The sequence below is a fragment of the Delphinapterus leucas genome, chromosome 18 (genome assembly GCF_059928025.1).
Source record: "Delphinapterus leucas isolate spDelLeu-1000000601 "Yukka" chromosome 18, BTC_Dleu_Yukka2, whole genome shotgun sequence".
Classification (NCBI taxonomy): domain Eukaryota; kingdom Metazoa; phylum Chordata; class Mammalia; order Artiodactyla; family Monodontidae; genus Delphinapterus; species Delphinapterus leucas.
In genome coordinates, this window is record NC_143146.1 from 56475957 (window position 1) to 56496783 (window position 20827).

General features: G+C 41.7%; 1 protein-coding gene across 3 annotated transcripts in view; it reads right to left on the minus strand.

Annotated features, from left to right (window-relative positions):
• The window catches only part of ENOX1 (ecto-NOX disulfide-thiol exchanger 1), a 630834-nt gene that overhangs the window by 604806 nt on the left and 5201 nt on the right, over positions 1-20827 (minus strand). For 2 of the 3 annotated variants that reach the window (XM_089899512.1, XM_089899514.1), the window contains one exon: positions 1308-4931. The gene's annotated coding sequence lies outside the window, so the exon portion shown is untranslated. Of the gene's footprint in view, positions 1-1307; positions 9984-20827 lie in introns of those variants that run through there. The other variant, XM_022574895.3, reaches the window with a different exon arrangement.

Sequence of the window (20827 nt, forward strand, 5' to 3'; positions counted from 1 at the left end):
ACCAAGAAACAATTTCCTTCTCACTTTCTCCACCCTCCTCATAACCATTAGGCACCCATTACTTTCTCCAAACTACCGGACTCAAATCTGCAGCCCAGTTTGCCACGAACCTCCCCATAAGCACTTGTTTCCCTCATCCTTCTAGATCTGCTTTAAAAATCGCCACCACCGAGCAAATACAATATTAATAAAAATAAGGTTACAAGCCAGTTTTTTCTTTTAATGTCACAGCAGCAAAATGTTGAGAAAAAAACAGAAAAGGAGAAAAGCAGGAGCGCATTTGGAGGAAGGCGGGTGAGAGCGTAGTTATACACAATGGGACGAGAGGATCCAACCGAGCCCCGCTCCCCCACCTGTCGACCCCAACTTCCCCCATGTGCGCGCCGCGGGATGACAACCACAACACTCCAAACCACCCCCCCGGAAAAGAGGCGGGGTTACGCCTTCAGCCAATCAGGACCCGCAAGCCCCAGGTGTCCAACCTATGGGGTGGCCGTGGCAGTGCAGGGGGAGGACGTGGGGTGGTCGGGGAGGGGCGGCGTCCGTGGGAGGCGCGCACGTGTGGAGTCCGGAGAAGAGGGAGGCGGCAGGCGTCCGGCTACCGAGGCGTAGGCTCTGCACCCTGGCAGCCGCCGAGTCCTGCTGCCCGATGCCTCTCTTGCCTCGGGCTGGACCGGGCCTGCCGCCGAGGAAAACCAGTACACTGTGTCTGAGTTCCCCGAGTAAGGGGACAGTCACAAATAACAACAATAGTACCTAGTTCAGACAAGGCGGGGAGGAAAGTTTCCGGCCCGCACCTAGAGGAGTCCGCCACGGCTGGGAGAAGGGATGCAGGGCGGGAGGGTGACAACCGGGAAAGAAGAGAGCAGTGGGAGGACTGCGCGAGCAGGACGCGGACCCGGGTGCGGTTCAGGGGGCGGCGGGCAGCGGGGTGCGCTGTCCAAGGTGCACGGGAGGTGGGAGGCGCGCGGCGGGCGCGGAGCCCGCAGCCAACAGTAGCTGGCGGCGCGGGGGAGAGCTGAGAATAGATGTCTGGGGCGCCAGGCGCCCCCAGGCTCGTAAAAGTCACCCGGCTGGAGCTGAGGTAGGGAGGGGAAGGGCGCGGGGGGCTGCGGTGAAGCCCCCACGCTCCCCTGCCCCCTTCCCTACCGGCCTCACCTCTAGCTCCATTCCCCTCCCCCCGAGCCCACTCCCCTCCGAGCCTCTGTCCTGGTGCCGCGGCGGCGGCAGCGGCGGCGGCGGGACCGCGGAACCCTCGCTCCGAGCCCGGACGCCCCGGGGATGCTGCGGGCCCCGGAGCAGCTTACCTGGGGCTGCGGTACCGGTAGCGAAGGCAGCCAGCCGCGCGGACTCGGGCGCGGCGCGGCTCCTCCTCGCCTCGGCGTCCTCCTTCTCCGCTTCTCCCCGGACTCGGTCCAGGGCACGGAGCTCTGAGACCGCGCCGGGCTGCAGCTACCTTTCCCACCACCGCCTCGGCCGCGCTACCGCAGACAGAGGACGCCCAGTGGCGGCTGGAAGCCTGTGTGAGTAGCGGCGCCGGAGAGAGTGGGATCTGCTGAGAGGCGCTGGAGACTCCGTGGCTCAGGGCGCGCGGCCGTGCGCACGCGCGCCGGCGAGTGTGTGTGTGTGTGTGTGTGTGTGTGTGTGAGCGAGCGTGCGCGCGCGCGCCCACGGGAAGGGGGAGTCGCGAGGGGAGAGGGAGAGAGGCCGAGAGACACTCGCAGGGACCGAGGCGAAATTCTTCGCCCTCGGAAATCCGTAAACCAGGGAAAAGAGGATCGAACGTGCGTGTGGCCCGGGGGAGCTGCCCGCGGGGCGGTGGCAGAGGAGGAGGGGAAGGCAGCGCGGCGCGCGCGGGCTCCAAATCCGAGCTGGGCTGGGCCGAGCGGAACGCGCAGCCACCGATGCAGCAGAGGCGGCGCCCGCAGCCCACTGTCGCGCTGCTCCCTCTAGGGAGGGGCCGGGCCGCTCGCTCCCGCCACCGCCGCCGCCGCTGTCCGGACTTCTCGGCTGGGCGCGTGGGGACGGGGATCGAGCCCCCACCGTGGCCACCGCAGCCTTGGAGGCGCTCCCGGCGCACGTGGCCGATTACCGGCTGGAGCCGGCGCGTGCAAGAGCTGCGGGCGTGGAGTGGGCGGTGGAACCCGGCGGAGCGCGGCCTGCCGCCTAGACTGGGTAGAGGAAGCCGGGCGGGGGAGCGAGGGTGAGGTCGGTCAAGGGTGCGGTCAGCAGGCACAGTCGAGGGTTGTGAGGGCTTCCACTCCGGGCGGAATGTTGCCTTTTTTTCTCCACTTTTCCTCGAAGTTATCCACTTCCCAGGTAAAAGTGCCGGCTTCCTCTTTGTTCGGATTCAGCTAACTGTGCAGGCATCCGACTTCCTTGAAGTCCGGCTTCTCCAAGAACCGGCCAGCCTGGCGCCGCTCTTGGCCCTTTAAACCTCTGCTCTCTCATTCAGCCAAGCTACATTGTATACCATAGAAATAAAATTTTCAGGCACATTTACGTGCCCTTTCTCCTAAAAGACTTATTGTCCTAGCGGTATTCTTTTCCATGCTTGTTTTAAATTCTGAATGCACTTTTATTCCCTCAAGAATTTCTTAAAGGGTCATAAGGTCTGGTTGATACTTGAAATACCCTTCCTGGCAAGAATCCTCGGGCAGGGGTGGGGGCAGGGTTTGTGTTTCGTACACTTTTGCATGCCCTCCAGTACTGAGCCCAGTACCGTGTACTTTGTGTGTTCTCTATAAATGTTGAATGAATGACATTGTTTTCTAGCTTCACATGTCCTGAAGGCGAAGACTTGGATGCTGGGAAAGTCATTACCACCCCACCAGACTTGCTTGATTTTAACTTATACCATTTCCCTGTGTGTGACTATTTTCCCCTTTGTCGGCCAGAGCCCCAGTGCAAAGAATGACGGCAGAGAGTACTGACCCATTGTGCAGTCTCACCAGGGTGCTGGCAGAGATCACTCTGCAGGGAACCCGATGGAGCACCTGGGTGTGAGAAGGCTAAAGCGTGCTTCATTTCAGTCCTGGGGGAATCCAGTCTCTCAACATGAAAGTCACATTTCATTAGCAGTTTATAATGTCTCTTCTAGAGTAGAAGGGCAGGAAAAGAGGTTTAAGAGAAATGCACGTTTCTAATAGCTTGTCGGGTACAAGATTTTCTCTTGTAAAGAGCATTACTTAATGGCTACTTGCCAATACATGCAGGGTCACCCCAGACTACTAATTCTGCTGTAGCACCAAGCCCACATCCTTCAACCTTGGTATTTCTACAGTCATCCTCTTAGAAGCAAAAGTCCTCTATTTTACATTCCATGCTAAATTTCAGTTCCTTTGAACTCAGGCTCTTCTATGAGCTGCTTCTCTCTCCACTCATGATATCACAGCTTTGAAATAGAACTGAAATAAAGTGAAAATTAAAATGGATTTATTTGGGTGCTGCCGTCTGTTCTCTAGTGGGAGTCCCTTTAAATGATTCCTCTTCTGTCACTCAATTTACAATCTTCTTAGAAGCCACTTGTTGTGATATGGAATTCACGTGCTTTTTTGTTAGGTTGAAAGCTTAGATATTTTAATTTTTTACTTGAAAGGAAGCTCTAGAACTTGCAGAAGGAGCAGAAAAACTCTGACACCCAAAATGGGCTCTTGAGAGCCAACCTTTAAAATGGCTATTAGAGTCTTCCAAAATAATTTTAAATAATTTTGTTTTGCTTAAAAAGTTGCCTTTATGGTTTCATTCAACAGCTTCCCAAGTGCTTGCTTACTTGGTGGGATGGAAGAATGGAACAAAGCCATAACTTCTCTAATGAGCACCGAAGGGATTAGACTTGTGTTTGTAAAAACAAATACATTTAGAAGAAGCCAACATTTAAAAATAAGAAGGTAGGCTTGGAGCAATCTTAATGTATGTTAATTTAAAAGATAAACCATAGAAAGAAAGACTAACAATGTAAGAGAGAAAGTGTTTCTGACCCACTTAAAAGTTTAGAGGACTAGCTACGATTAAAATGCTATAAACCATAGCTCTTCATGCTAGCTAAACACTAAATAATAATAAAACGTTCTACCGAGAAATTCATTTTCATATGTTATTATCAGTTGAACTGAGAATTAATAGCATAATTATAAAGGTTTGATTTTTCTTCCTAAAAAGGGAATGCTCCTTAACATAACTGCTTTTTTCAATTTGCAGCAGTGCAATGAACTAGTCAAACATTAACTTCCTTAAAAATACTGGATTGGGAAAGGGTGGGGTGTGTAGAGAAACACTTCAAACTGATTTGACCACAATGAACTAATCTGCCCCTCTAAAGTTATAACAAAAGCTTTCTGTCTCTGAAGACTGGTAAATTTAGGCTGTGAGATGTACCGTGAATTCCAAAGTCAACTGCTCATGCTGGGAGCAGATTGCTCCAAATTCTCTCAAGTGAGAAGGCAGGGACCGTTAGCTGAAATGCTGCTGTTGAGTTTAGTGGTTGTGAGCACGCATAAGGATACAGGTAATTTCCCCCATAATTAGGTCACAGATCACTTAATGCGTTAGAGTTTTAAATGATAAAAAAACACCTTGACTTGCATCTGGACCCAAATGCCAGCTCAGTACAGAGTGTAGCATGGGAACAAGAAGAAGTTTCAAGTTATCCTGTTTCTCTTCATGCTCTTATACATTGTTTTATTCCAGATATTACTTAGGGCAATTTAATTCTAACTGGAGATCAGGCATGTTTGGGGAAGTCAAAAATCAGAGGAAAAAGGTTATAGTGTATTCCAAGCAAATGTAGGTGGGCTTCCAGAGTTATCAGTGCTGACATTCCGGAGACAGGCGAAAATATTAAAGACCACAGGTTCTTAATAGTTTACGGAATGATGGATTTCCTGGAAGGTGAAGAAAGCTCTAGATCCTCTCCTCTGGAAAGTGAGCATCTGAACAAAAAAAATTTGAATAAAATTTCAGGAAGTTAAGGGAACACCCTCTGAAGCTCAGGTTAAGAACCCCTGTCTAACATAGATCCTTTGCACATTGATATTTATGGCTAAAGGGAAATGAATTGGTAGATATACTACTATCCTTACTTCTGTTTTTAATCCAATAAGTTATTTGGTTGTCAATACCAAGAAGATGCATAAGCAAATCAGTAAACCCCACAAGTATTTATTGAGTACCTACTTCATAATCAATACCATTCCTAATGCCATGATTGTTAACAAATAAAGTATAAAATGCAATCTATCTCTGCCTTTAAGGAGCCTACAATCTAGCTATCATTATTCTTGGGAACAAAAAAGTGAACATAAGCATAATTTATCACTTGACCAGGTACAAAAAACTTCAACTTGAATTACCAATGTGACTTAACGAGCCATTTGTTAAGTAAATAAACCATTCCATTGAAAATTGATTAGTGGCCAAGGTATATATGCATATTTTCATATTCATATTCCCTAGTAGTAATAAATTACCACACGATGTATAAGGTAAAAAGCTAGTCTGTTGCTGAATTCTGAATTTTAGATTGGGGATAAGAAGAAAATTACTGACAGGAAAAAATCAGCCATATTGGCAGTGGCAGCTGTGGATTAAGTATCCCTGGAGATCCCTGGGCAGAGTGGAGTTGATTAGAATATGCTAATCAATTTTATATAGTTTATATTTCAACTGATCCACAAATTAGTAGGACCACCCATGTATTTTGAAATTTCTGTATCTACAAAGACTCTTCCGTCTATTCTTGGATAATTTTAGTGTAATATTTTATTATGACTCTCCTTAAAATTTCTTAATTTTTGCCCTCTGTTCTTTTCACTTACTAACGTTATTTATTTTTGGTTAACAGAACTTTTGAAACTACAACTCCTTCACACTCAATTCATGACAGACTTATAAAGAGGAAAAGCAATCATCCAAGGAAACAAGAGGTTTTCAGTTAAAGGAAGTGTTACCATGAACTCCTCTCCCACTTATGGGGTGGCATGAACATAAAGCCAGTCACATAATTAGAGCTGTGGAAAGCTCAACCATCCATGTATTGACCACTTACATAGCCTGCCTCTCCAAGGGCCCCAGAGGCTTCATGTGGGGACACCAGGACTACCAGTCACATCTTTTTACTTCTCCAGAGGCAGTCTTAGTGTCATATAAAAATGGCACTGGACATCAAGTTGTAAGATCTGAGTTCAATCCCAGCCTGGCAAACACGTTGCTATGAGACCTTGGGCAAGTCACTTTCTGAGCTTCAGTTGACTCTCCTGTGTAATGTGGACAATAATAACTACCTCATTGATTAAGAAAATTACAACGTGAGAAAGGGCTTCAAATGTTGTGGGAGCTAAGTAAGTCTACGCAATCTTGGATTTAAATCAAGTGTGTGGCAGAAAATTGGAACACGTACACGAATGGGAAGCTCCTGTAGAAATGCTGGAGCCTTTGTTAGACTATAACTTAAAGAACATTGAACTGATTTGATGATTTCTTGGAGTCCCTTCCAAGGATATTTTAAGAAAGCCACAGACAACCAGAAGTTGGCAGAAACAGACACATGCAGGAACTTGTGGGTTCCATAATTCTAGAGGTGTTGTAATTCTGTAAATTCTGCTGCTGTCGCAAAACCCAAGCTTTTGTGTTCATTTGTTTTTAATTAGTCTCTGTTTTTCCTGTCACACAGATCCTGCTTCCCCAATGGTGTTTTGAGCTGCTAACTTAGCTATAGGAACATTTATTTTACAGATTAAGACCAACTGTAAACTTTATTTTTTTTAAACAAAAATAATTCACTGTTTATTCCTCCTTAATTGTGAAAGCAGTGTGTGTACTCATTGGGGGAAAACAAGCAATACAGAAATGTATAAAGAAGAAAAAAAATGCTGTAATATCACCTCTCAGGGACCAACCAACATTCCTACTTTGGTGTATACCTTTCCAGACATCTTCTTTGTATCAGTTTATTGTTTTAAAATGTCATCCAAGTCAACGTATCAGCCATTTAAATATATACTAGCATTTTAGCAAAAACAGTTAAACTCTTTCACAAAAAGATTCAAAAGTGGTTTTGGGTTTTTTTTCCTTTCATACTCTTCCTTTTCAGGATTCTTTGCTCAGCAAGTCCTTTAAACAGGATTTTACCAAGTCATCCTTGGAACCTTCCCTTTTTACTTCCCCACTTCTAACAGTGAGTACTTCTTAATGACCCTTTAAAAACTTAATCTCACCTTGAGCTGCCTCGTTCTGGAGTCACAAGCCCTGCTCCTTGGCCTCTAGCCATTCTGTGGATGCTTTGCATTACTTAACCTCCACCCCCAAGATGAGGTCCGGCTCTGACCTTGGATCTGGTACTGAATTCCCTGATGGAGCAGGAAAGATTCTTGATTTCAATAAGTAACCAGAATGTTCACTGGAGTGACCATCTACCGGTTATACAGAAGGTTGGCCTGGAGGTGAATTATTTGCGTTCATGTTTTGTGTCAATTGCTGCAGGCAAAATTTGGGAAGTATGTTTTATTTTGTTTTAAGAGGCTATAAACAGTCCTTCAAGACGAAAATGCTGACTATAATTCCAAAAGAATCCCGCACTTTTGCAATTGAGCATGCTCACTATTTCACCCAGGAAGCTATAATTATTAATGGAACATAATAACAATGTTTATAATTTTGTTGATTTGTTAGTTGTACAGAGCACAAGTTCCCAGAGTAAAACAACCCCAATCCAGGCTATCCCATTCTGCAAATCCAGGAGACCAGGACCTCTGGCATCACTCTTAAAATGAAAGCTAAAGAATTGACAGTAAGAAGGAAGGAAACAAAGAAAACAAGGTGAGATTATTTACCTATAGGAGTTCTCTGAAGAATATACACCCTACCTTGTGAATTATGAAAGTTTTACGGAAATAAGTTACCACCTTGTATGTGCAACTCATCTAAGAAAAGAATGAGATAATAAAATGCAACATATGAGACAAGCTGTAATCTTGGAAATTGTATACATGGCATAGCAATATGCATTAAAAAGTTTTAGAGAATTGATAGCATGTCTCTAGCATTCATCAAAGAGAGCCATCATGTTTAGCAAATCAGAGAATTTCAGCAACTAAAAAGGGATACTTTTGTTGCACAGGATCATTTATCTTGATTCTTTCCTGTCCTAGATGCTGCAAGTTTATGTCTATAGGTCCACCTTGGGCTAAGAAGTGGCCTTGGGCAGGAAGAGGTACCAAGTTTATAGCATGGAATCTGAAAGGTGAGGTGAAAGAAGAAAGTCTGAAACGGAGACAGGACGAGGCCACTGCTCCAGAACCAAGTCCATGAGAGTACAGTAGCCATGGAATGCCCCTCATATGTGGTACTTGGCTTGGCTGAAGCTCAAAGAGATGGATGTGTTCCACTTTTATTTCTTTTGACCCCATTATCAAAAGTCAGCCTTTATTTCAATTAATATAATAAGGCCATATTTGACCAGAATAATTAAGAAAAAATAAATACCAAAATATTTTTAAATTTTAATTACTTTGTGGCAGTTCTGCTAAAATATAGTATGTTGTATATCCTTTAATCGTCACAAATTAAAATCACTGGAATGAATATAATATTTAATAGTAAATAGCATAGAAAAGTAAAAATATTATGGGATTTAAGATCAGATTGAGCTAAATTTAAATCATGGGTCTGTCACTCTCTGGGTGAACATGGGAAAGTTTCTTTTTTTTGTTTTAGAGATCAATAAAATTAACTTTTAAAAAACTTGAAGTGTAGTTGATTTACAATGTTGTGTTATTTCAAGTGTACAGCAAAGTGATTCAGATATATATACATATACACACACATATATATATATGTCTATATCTATCTATCTATATATACATATATATTCTACCTCTCTGGAGAACCTGGACTAATACACCATCCTCCACCAACAAATGGACCTTTGAGTGCACATGTCTGCTTTCTCTGTATCCCTTCAAGGTGTCAGCCATCTCTTCTTGTTTCTTCAGTGTGACTGACTGTAGATTCTTCTGTGCTCAAAACAGAACTCCATTGCATAGACTTGGGGACACCTAGTTTTCACTACAAATGGTCTCTTTTTACTTATTTCCCATGTCTAGGCTATGTTCTGAATACATAAAGTATTGATATCTTAAAAAAAAATGCCCAGCAGAAAAGGCATGCATCTGCCTACCCTCCTTCATGTTCAACTCCCCACCCCTCATATCATACCACATGTTCACCCTTGTCAACCAGTTTCTTGTGATTTCAGCTAGCTCAGGACCAGACCACTCACCAATTTTTTGCAACTGCAAAACTGGGGACCAAGCCTCACACCATGAAGATTTCATTAAGGGTTACATCCTGTGTGACCCAGCCTGAACATTCAGTGATTTTCATATCATAACAATCACAAGTTTTTGGAAATACATGAACTCAAGTTCTTTTCCATATTTAAGACAGTCCAAGGGTCAAGTTTTCAAATGTAAAGATCCAGTCTGTATATTTATATTTCTTAATCTGTGATGTATAAGGGATTTAATCAAAGTATAAAGAAGGGTTTCCAGACAAGGAAAGTGATTGCATCCAAATTGAGATAAGAAAGATGATGGGATTGTCCTCTCTGAAGATCTTTATAAATAGGTCTAAATAAAGGTATTTATACATAGTATTTCCTAAAGGCAGACATTGATAATCAAGTACTCTTCTAGTCAGATGATTCTCTGATACTGTAACTTTCTATTCTCTGAATAGAAAATTCAGAGTAGGATAATATATTTTGATAGTTTTATTCCATTACAATTATAGAAGGAAAAATGAAAAGAAATGGAAGTTGGCCTTTAGCAGCTGTTTTAATGAGACAATCTTCATTTCAGATTTCTGGAAGGGAGACAATAGTCTGGGAGAGAAAAACAAGATTTTGTTCTTATTGTGGTAAAAGATATTTTGTTAAAGATCTTGTTCTTATTGTGTGCATGTGTGTGTCTGCGAGAGAGAGAGAGAGAGAGAGAGAGAGAGAGGGAGAGAGATCTAAGCTACCTGCTATGGACTGAATGTGTCCCCCCAAAATTCGTTATGTGGAAGACTGATCCCCAGTGATGGTATTGGTATTAGGCGGTGGGGCCTTTGGAGGTAATTAGGTCATGAGGGTGGAGCCCTCATGAATGGGATTAGTGGCCTTACAAGCCTTACAAGAAGCGACATGAGAGCTTGCTCTCTACCATGTGAGGATAAGACAAGAAGATGGCCATCTGCAAGAGAGTCTTCACCAGACCCTGGATCTGCCAACACCTTGATCTTGGACTTCCCAGCCTTCAGAACTGTGAGAGATACCAGTCTGGTGTTTAAGCTAGCCAGTCTGTGGTATTCTGTTATATGAGCCTCAACTAAGGCACTACCCCAAGTTATTGTAGTAGTTGTTGTCTTTTACCCTAACTTTGGCAAAGGGGCCATGTAGTAATCTGTTCTTGGACTAGAAGACTATTAGAATTTACAGGAAATCAGTAAAGTTTTGCTAACAACCATGCATAATTGTGTGATTGTGTATGTGTTTTACTCATATAGGCGTCTCATTAATTAGACAGTTAACTAGAATCTTATTTCATTCTTAAAAAATAAATGTCAATTATGACTTTGTATTTGGCTTATATTTCTTTTTTTTGTTTGTTTTTGTTTTTGTTTTGCGGTACGCGGGCCTCTCACTGCTGTGGCCTCTCCCGCCGCGGAGCACAGGCCCCGAACGCACAGGCCCAGCAGCCACGGCCCACGGGCCCAGCCGCTCCGCAGCACGCGGGATCCTCCCGGACCGGGGCACGAACCCGCACCCCCTGCATTGTCAGACAGACTCCCAACCGCTGTGCCACCAGGGAAGCCCTGGCTTATATTTCTTTAAAGCTATTTTCACTCTCTTTTTAGATTTCATGTTACACATGATTACCTGTAACTAATGAAAATAAAATAAATGCTTTAAACTTTTTAGTGAATCTCACATCAGGTCTCCTTTTTTTTTTTTTTTTTTTTTTTTTTGAGCATTCTAACAATCTCATGAAAGAAATATATCCTATACCTATGCAGAAACACAATCCACAATTAAATCTTCACAGTGACAGTGACCTCCCTGCTGGCACAGTTGTTAACAATCTGCCTGCCAACGCAGGGGAAACAGGTTCGAGCTCTGGTCTGGGAAGATCCCACATGCTGTGGAGCAACTAAGCCTGTGTGCCACAACTACTAAGCCCGTGTGCCACAACTACTGTAGCCTGCGTGCCTAGAGCCCGTGCTCCGCAACAAGAGAAGCCAATGCAAGAAGAAGCCCACGCACCGCAACGAAGGGTAGCCCCCACTCGCTACAACTAGAGAAAGCCCACGCTCAGCAACGAAGACCCAACGCAGCCAAAAATAAAATAAATATTAAAAAAAAAAAAAAAAAAACTTCACAGTGACATTCCTTAAGAAGGCAGTGTTTGCCCAAGCAACCATTTCACGAAATTCTTCTAATAACTGCATTACTCTGGAAACCAATGGAATTGACTTGTAAATTCTACAAATGGAATAAGATGAGAGTAAGGGCACAATGCATCCAAATTCAGGCTTCATAGTGCTTTATTTTAGACTGTTGACTTATGTGACATGAAGATGGAAAACACATCTTAGAGTCAGAAGACCTGGGTTCAAGCCATGGGTCTCCCAATTACTGTCTTACTTTCAGTAAATTATTTTACCAACGCCTGCCCAACTTTTTCATCTGTAAATTAGAGATAATGGTGATGCCCATCTCACAAAATTATTATGAAGATTAGATTGTTCACATAAAAATTTTGTAAAATCTAAGGCATTATATAGATGCTAAAATATCTGGGGGGTATTACTACAATTGTTACTATTTAAAAATATTAATAATTTCAAAACTATAGGATCGCAGTCAATCATGAGGTGAACTATTTGGCATAGTTTCTAGAGCAAAATAAAGAACATGCTTGTTGTTCACTTCATGCCAATATCAATGTTTCCCCCATCAAGGACACAGCATAGTATAAAGCATATAGTAAGGTGTTCAGTACATTTTGTTGGACTTAATTGCCCCACATTATTTATTCCCTTCTGTTTTTTTTAATTGAAGTATAGTTGGTTTACAAAGTTTCAGGTGTACAGCAAAGTGATTCAGTTATACGTACATATATATACATATGTATATTCTTTTTCAGATTCTTTTCCATTTTAGTTTATTACAAGATACTGAAAATAGTTCCCTGTGTTATACAGTAGATCCTTGTGTTTATCTATTTTGTATATTGTAGTATGTATCTGTTAATCCCAAGCTCTTAATTTATCCCTCCTCCTATCCTTTCCCCTTAGTAACCATAAGTTTGTTTTTTTATCTCTGTGAGTCTATTTCTGTTTTGTAAATAAGTTCATTTGTATCATATTTTTTTTAATAAATTTATTTATTTTATTATTTATTTTTTGCTGCATTGGGTCTTCGTTGCTGCACGCAGGCTTTCTCTAGTTGTGGGGAGCGGGGGCTACTCTTTGTTGTGGTGCACAGGCTTCTCATTGTGGTGGCTTCTCTTGCTGCGGAGCACAGGCTCTAGGCACACAGGCTTCAGTAGTTGTGGTGCGCTGGCTCAGTAGTTGTGGCTCGTGGGCTCTAGGGTGCAGACTCAGTAGTTGTGGCGCACGGGCTAAGTTGCTCCGCAGCATGTGGGATCTTCCCGGACCAGGGCTCGAACCCATGACCCCTGCATTGGCAGGCTGATTCTTAACCACTGTGCCACCAGGGAAGTCCTGTATCATATTTTTAGATTCCACATATAAGTGATATCATATGATATTTGTCTTTCTGACTTATTCCCTTCTTTTTACTCAACTTCTTTTCTTTTCAATCCTCCTGTAGCTTTCTTTTTATTTTACATTAGGTTAAAAAAATATATGTATTTTACATTATTTCACAAGAAGCAAACATCCTAAGGACTATGAAAAATGCCCATAGCACTTTCCATCTAAGAAATTCGTAGGCCTTTTATAAACACATTCATGTCTACCACAATACCGTCTACCTTGAATGTTTTCTCATTGTTTTATCATGCATGTCTGCCTAGTTTAAAACCACAGGGCAGGAACTCTGTCTAAGTCTGTTTGTAAATCAGGGAGTGAGCTCTGTTGTTCAATACGTGCCAAGAAGCAGCAGCTTGCATGTGAGGTGAATAGGTGGAAATTATTATTTCTGTCTATCGCAAGGTGAAATGAAAATGGGTACTTTACAATTTTCAAAGCATTCTCATATCGATTATCTGGCTTGTCCATCACACCGACACTGCGGGGAAGCTAGACAGGGCAGTTTCACTGACAGCCCTACCTAGGCCCTGTCTAGGCTATAACTCTTGTTAGCCTCCTTGTATGAAAGCAGAGAGTGAGGCTGCAAGGCTAAATGCCCTCGCCAACATCCCTCGGCAAGTCAGCGGCACAGCTAGGGAGGAATCCAAGCCTGCAGAATCTCTGCCCAGGCTCTTCTTAACTGATACCACAGGGACTTCATAGCCATAACCAGGACTGGTCTGTGAACATGTCAGGAAGCATATCTATTTTCTTTCCTTTGGATATGTGCACCAAACTCTGACTGGGGTCCACAGCAAGTGTTTAGTAAATAGTCGTTTAATTAATTAATTAATATTATGGATATCCTATCGGCAGGATTCAAGAAATAATTATTGAATTCATGGCAAGGCCTGACACCCCTGCCATCTAGCCTGCTGCTCAACCCACGGAAAACCATTATATATTGCGAATTTTCTGTTTCATTTAGCAAAACTTGTGATGCCAGCTTTCAGTCCTACTTTCCAATCATATCTTTCTCCCAACAAGTTGCTATCCCTGATCAGTAGCTCAGGCGCATAGCCATTTCTCTAATAGACTCAACTATAACTTGCAAAACACAGTAGAAGAGCCCTTAAAAGTTTAACTTTTCATTTCATTAAGAAAATGTGTGATGTGTTTATTGCCAGAATCTTCTGTGTTGTCCGGAAGTCAGGCCCTGATACCAGGACACACGTGACTTGTGACTGAGAGACTGCTACTAAGGTCCCCTGTTTGTGCTAATGGCATATGAGAGTTCTGAGACATTGGTGTGCTTACATTGAGCTTTGAAAAGTGTTGGTCACACAAGCTGGATTGTGCAATAGGGGAGCTGGGAATTGTAGAGAGTAGGGAAGGGGAGGGTATGAGAATGGCTGTGCATTTCTCAGCAGCTGCTTTTCTTAGATGTGGCCAGAAATAGTGAGTAATCCTCTCACCTAGACTAGACTGAGCCGAAGGAACTGCTCGCTCACATATTAGTTGCTAGAGTGATTTTCAACGCTTGATAGTGCCAGAATCAAATGACAATGAGCATGTTTGAATGTGCACTAGTTTAGGGACAAAATCGACATCCTCCACAGCCTATATATATATATATGCTTTCATTTTGCACATGCATCTTAGTCTTTTAGTAGCATTTTGCCTAATTAGCTTTTCAAAATGGTTCATCAAGGAAGTCAGTGGTTGAACTTACAGTCTTATTTCTCCAAATCATAATTAATTCTGATTATGAACCAAGAGACTACCAATCCTTTCTCAGCCACGCAGCCTCTGTTAGACGCACATATTGGTAAATTCAGCTAACTTTGTGTCCGCAGTTCAGTTTTTCAATTTCTAGTAAACTGACAAACAAAACATCCATCAAACTATCTCTCTTGGAAGAAAATCTTATGTAAAATGAAGACTGTATAATAGAATGTTGTAATAACATTTTGAGAAATTGTAGAATATACAACCCTGGATTCATGAGTGCGTCCAATATCAACGTGTGGTAGTTCAATTTTATTATCCCTTCAATAAAACCATCTGAGATTTTCAGTACTTTTCCAACTTTTCATATCAAATGAGAGATCTGAGAGACATGCAGAGAAAAGGACAGAGGGTAGTGGGTCCCAACTCCCTACCCCATGACCCTTATGTCTTCTTTATGTTTATTTTCCTTAACCTTTAATTTCCATATCCTGATCAGGCATATATTAACTAATATTTCTGAACAGCACAAAATAATATATACACACATACATATTGACACTAGCTAAATTAACAAACCTAAACATCTAAATATCAACCAGTCCTATTTAAAGTAAAACATAGACAAATACTTGTTAGGTGTTACTCAAGTAGGGAAGTTAATTTTCATTAATAGGAATCAACAAATGAATGGCTCAGAAACAACATAATGTCTTCCTTTTGGTGTTCTGTTAATTCTACAGTTTATTTCACTGTACTTAATGTTTTGTACAGTGTTATTCTTGTTAAACTTTAAATGCACTAATAGAGGCTTTTAAAAATGATTCTATCAATCAATAGAATGATTCTATTCTATCAACAACAAATTTTTTGTAGTTGTGAATCCAGATTTTCATATATAAAGTTGTTTAAGGGCCCACCTATGTTCTGAGTTAATTTTTAAGCGAGTATTGAGCTATTCCTATTTTTCAGGCACTGTGATAAAATACACCAGTCACTTCCTATAGGGCATGTATTATTATCCTCATTTTTTATAGATGACAAAGTTCTGCTTCAGAAAGTTTAAATAAGTTCCCAAGGTAAGAAAACAAATAAATGCTGGTATCTATCTAAGATTCCAGATCTGTCTTTCTCCAAGGCCTATGCTCTTTTCAGTATATCACGTGGCCTCTCAAATTTTAGAACCATCGAAGTTTATATAGATATAGCACGCAGACATACACGCAGCACAGTAGGACTCTTTCCTTTTTAAAAATAGTCTTGGCATCCAGAAAACAATTGCGCTGGAAAGACATGAGTGTCAGTAGTGAACTTCTGACAGTTTGGTATATACCTGCCTTGGCTTTAACCTTTACAAAATCTTAAATAGCATTGGACCAACCTTGAGGAATCAACCTTGCTCCTAGTAAATATGATTTGTGAAGGAGACAGTTTCTCATTTTCTGCACTTCTAAACAGTTGTGTCACCAGGTATAAAAACTAACAGTAGATTTAATAAGCTATTTATTTCAATAAAGAGATAAACTCTTATTATTCACCAAGAATAGACTGCATTTTGGGGATACTATAATAGATGGTGAAATTCTGAATACATTAGAACCCCAGCATGCTGCAGACCAATTAAAACTGACAACCAAGTGGAGCAAATACACACAGATAAATATAGAAAATTCAAGTTGTTTTTACGGTGATTCCCCCCCTTTTCTCTTTACTAGTTGGTACTTTTCTTCCTCCTGAATATTCCAGTTCATTTTGTTAATCTTTTTCTGCTTGGCTTCAGAATTTTTATCAAATCGAATGCCGACAGACATCAAATTTTAATTCGTAGTAGAATACCTTGGCACTTTGATGTATTTAGTGCTCTGATGTTGGGAAACTATCACTAACTAGAAATACTAGCTTTTGTAGACAGTATATAATTTTCATAATCTTAAACTGAGATGGGCAAAATAGACACTGCACTAAATGTTTCAGCCATGTGTTCACCTCTCTGTATTAAATTAGTATTGGCAGCTGAGTAGGAGATTACAGGGTATGACTGCGTTAACCTTCAACAGTAAATGATGCTTGCTGAATTGCCTCTGTGTGCCTCTAAAGCCCAAGAAGCTTAAAAATATAGGTTTGATGCTAATGATGAGAAAACACAGTAAATTAGCATCCCATAGGTTGGGGGAGGGTTACGACTAAATATATTGCTAATGGAGATTATGGAATTTATTTTTCTGAGGTTTTTAGAAAGTTTTGTGTCAGGCATGACTGACTCTAGGAAATTGTTTGATATAACACCATGAACAACAGATACCACTACTTGAGTACCTCTTATGGATCATGCACGGTACTGGATGCTTCTACTATCGAGTTTCATTTTCATAATATTCCTACGGCATAGGCATTGTTATCACAATTATATACATGGTAACAATGATGTTCAGACAAGTTAAATGCTGGACCCAGGGTCCTATGATTAGACCTGGGACTGAAACCCCCAGAGCTCACACCAGTGCCCCTTCTGATCTCAGTGACCTACACACATGGGTCACACATTAGTTCCTTCTCATGTCAAAAGACACAATGAAGGGTTTTTTCATATATGTATTATAGCGTTTGAAAAAAAATGATGTTAGAGAACAGCTATAGGTATAATCCCAATACAAACAATTTCATTTAAACACAAGTGCAGTTCTGGCCTGAAATTGATTTTTAACCTACATCTTTTTTGAAGAGGGAGCATCTGTAGAGTGTATGGGGGTGGGTGGAGGAGGGGAAATACAGCTGTCTCAGCAGCACTGAAGGAAAGAGAGCAAGTTAAATGCATTCTACACTCAAGATTAATAATCCTCAAGTACTTTTCTATTTAATAAATTGTGACAGAGTTACTCAGTGTAGGTCCAGAAGAGGACAGAATGATTGGGCTTCTTGTAAGAAATCCTTTTTAAAAATGGAGGTTGGATTTATATTATTGTAAGAACAAATAGATTTGGGGGTGAGGGGAATGTTTCCTTGCTGAATTAACTTGTAAAAAAGTAGCAAACAGTGCCATCTACTGGGCTTTAATTTTCTCTTTGTTAGAAGTTTTGCAGACTGAACAGTTGTGTATATTCAATACATATACACAACATAAATAACAAAACACATTAAACAAGAAAAACGTTTGTTACCCGTCATGAAGATTCCAAAATATTTTAAAGTGGCTGTTTGTTTCTTTATGAATTCATTTAAAGTCACTTTACTCTTGGTATTAAAAGAAATAGTCAATGAAAACAAAATAATTGCCTTCACAATTATTAAATATTAAAAAAAATCTTTCTCGAAAGAAAGTTAAGTTACCCTACATGGAAGCATCGTCAAGTAGAAACTGAGCAAAATCTCCCCAGGTTTGCGAAATAACCCATCTCATCTGCTCAGCTGACAACTCTCCAACCTCAGTCTGATCCACCTCAGAGGCTAACACATTTCTTTCTTCACAAAGAATAGGAGGAGAAAAGAAACACATAACCTAGGAAGGAGGCCAGGGCCTATGTAGTGTGAACAATGCTCATTCTATGAAGCCCACATGGTGGAAAAGAGCTGGGCTGGATGTGTTGTCCCCAACTCTTCCCAGGAGGACTCAGGGCACTAGGTCACCTGGCTTCTCCACTGGTCAGTGTGCAAGGTGGTTCGTGATCCACGTCCTGGCAACACCCAGCACAGTGTTTCTCAAATTGAGGTCCTCGAACCACCTGCATCAGTATCATCTGGGGAGTTTGTAAAAGACTTATGTTCCTGGCCTGAGTCGTAAGATGTGCTGAATCATAAACCTCTGGTCTGGCACCCAGACATCTTCATTTAACAGGCTATTCTTATGCACATTGGGGTTTGATATCCGTTGTCCAGCACCTTGGGATTGTTTACTCTGTAGCCTCTCTGGTGCCTAAGATCACACTGCAGGTGGATGAGCCTCCAATGATCCATCCCAGGCCTTTCCTGCCAGGCCTGTTCTAGAACACTGTATGCCTGCACATCAGCACCATCTGTGGCATTTTAAAAGTTGTACATTACTCAGCCATGAAAAAGAACGAAATAATGCCATCTGCAGCAACATGGATGGACCTGGAGTTTATCATACAAAGTGAAGTAAGTCAGACAGAGACAAATATCATATGATAGCACTTATATGTGGACTCTAAAAAAATGATACAAATGAACTTACTTACAAAAGAGAAATAGACTCACAGACATAGAAAACAAACTTATGGTTACCAAAGGGGGAAGCTGGGAGAGAGAAATTGGGAATTTGGGATTAACAGATACTACTATATATAAAATAGATAAACAGCAAAGACCTACTGTATAGCACAGGGAACTATATTCAATATCTTGTAACAACTTATAATGGAAAAGAATCTGAAAAAGTATATATATACGTACAAGTGAATCACTTTGCTGTACACCTGATATATTGTAAATCAACTATATTTCAATTTAAAAAATTGCTGATGGCATACCAAAAAAAAAAATAAAAGTAAGAAAGAATAAAGCTTTCCACAACATTGATTTACTTAAAATAAAAAATAAAAACTGTCCATTCCTGGGTCCCATCTCAGTGATTCTGATTCACTGTGTAGGTCCCCAGGCCACACCAGTGTACAGCCAGTCTTGGGAAGCTGCAGCTCTAGGGAAACTCCAGGATTACCCCGACAAAGACTGTCTTCAGGAAAACTATGGAGCGGACAGCGTTTGTTGGCTGTCTCGCACTGCCTTTTGAGTGTCCCCTCCTTCCTATTGGCACCCTGCCTCTCCCTGTGGGCTGTTCCTCTCTTTCTACTCCCCATACTCGGATACCTTTCATTTATCCCATTCTTGATCAGTCTTGTTAATGGCAACTAACCTCTCCCAGAACTTTAGCTTTTAATGAACTTAAGTGACCACCAGGTGGCCTATAAAGTCTAGAAACATAAAATATGATTTTGTCATATATTGTAATATAATATCAATAAATCATTTATTTATTCTTTTTCCAACTATGTTCTCAGATTTGGTGCTCCTTCTTTAGATAAAATGTCAATTGCTTTGGCCTGGTAAAGGCTCCCGGGTGTGATGGTGATGCGTGTGTGTGGTTCACAGAGTGTGTGAATGGTGTGGCAGTGTGGACAGAGGTTCAGTTACACAGCCTTTTGTGGAAGCTGGCTCGTGTGCGGTGTCACCCCTCCTGGAGATGCTGGTGCAGTGAGGCCGCCTGACTGTCAGCAAACCAAACCTTTCTCTGACTCCCCCAAAGGACAACAGTGACAGCAGGAAAACGCATCCCCAAGACCAACGACACCCTCCTGTCACTTAACTATAGCCAGTTCAGCCTCAAACCCAGCTCGGGTATAAGCCCCCTGTGAAGACTTCTCCTAGGTCAGCCCTGTCCATAGTGATCTCTTCTTGTTTAAAACCATAGCACGTACAATCTGACCCACTCCATGACAACTAGTCACTGACTGTTTTTAAATAGTCCTTAAGTCATGTTGAAGAAGTAGGGCGTGAAGAAAGATGACTTGAAAGTGAACATTTGCTATAATATGGAACATGAGATCAGTGCTACAATTCTTTCCAACTCGTTGGAAATATGCTCATAAGAGGCAGAGACCATGTATTTATTTATATCTTCCATAGTGTCTCATGCAGAGCTAATACCCAATAAATAGTGGCTCATTTAATGCAAATTTTTCTTTCCTAACTGTCTTCAGGGCTAAGACGTGAATAGCAATCTTTGGATTGCTCAAAAGTTCCTTTAATGCAGGATTTGTTGACTATTCTGCAGATTGGTGATTACAGTCAACAGAATAGGATTATATCTGAGATTGAGACCCTCTGAACATCACTGTCGTGAAATTTTGATTCAGCCTCTTCCCAGACCAAGTCCTTCTTCACGTGGTGATCTTAAAAGCCTACCTGCTTTATTCCATCAAGCCCTAATTGGCTCTCCAGCTTCTTTCTTCATGCAGGTACTGCTCCCAGGGCAATTCCATTATGCTCTAAGCAGTTTTTGCCCTACTTCCCAGACTCCACCACAGCTAGAAGACACCTCCTCTTCTTACTGGCTGTCGGTTGACCTTTTCCGGTGGGTCTCAACTTCAGCTACGTATCAGAAACATGTGAATAACTTCGTAAGATCCTGATGCCCAGGTCTCTTAAGCAAGTCTGATTTAATTGCTTTGGAGTGGATCCAAGGATTCAGTATTTTTAAAAATCTCTCAGGTGATTTTAATATGAGAATTGAGAACACTTCGCTTTCCTTGTGCTCATGCTAAGAAGTTCCTGTTTTGCCTTTCTCCTCAAA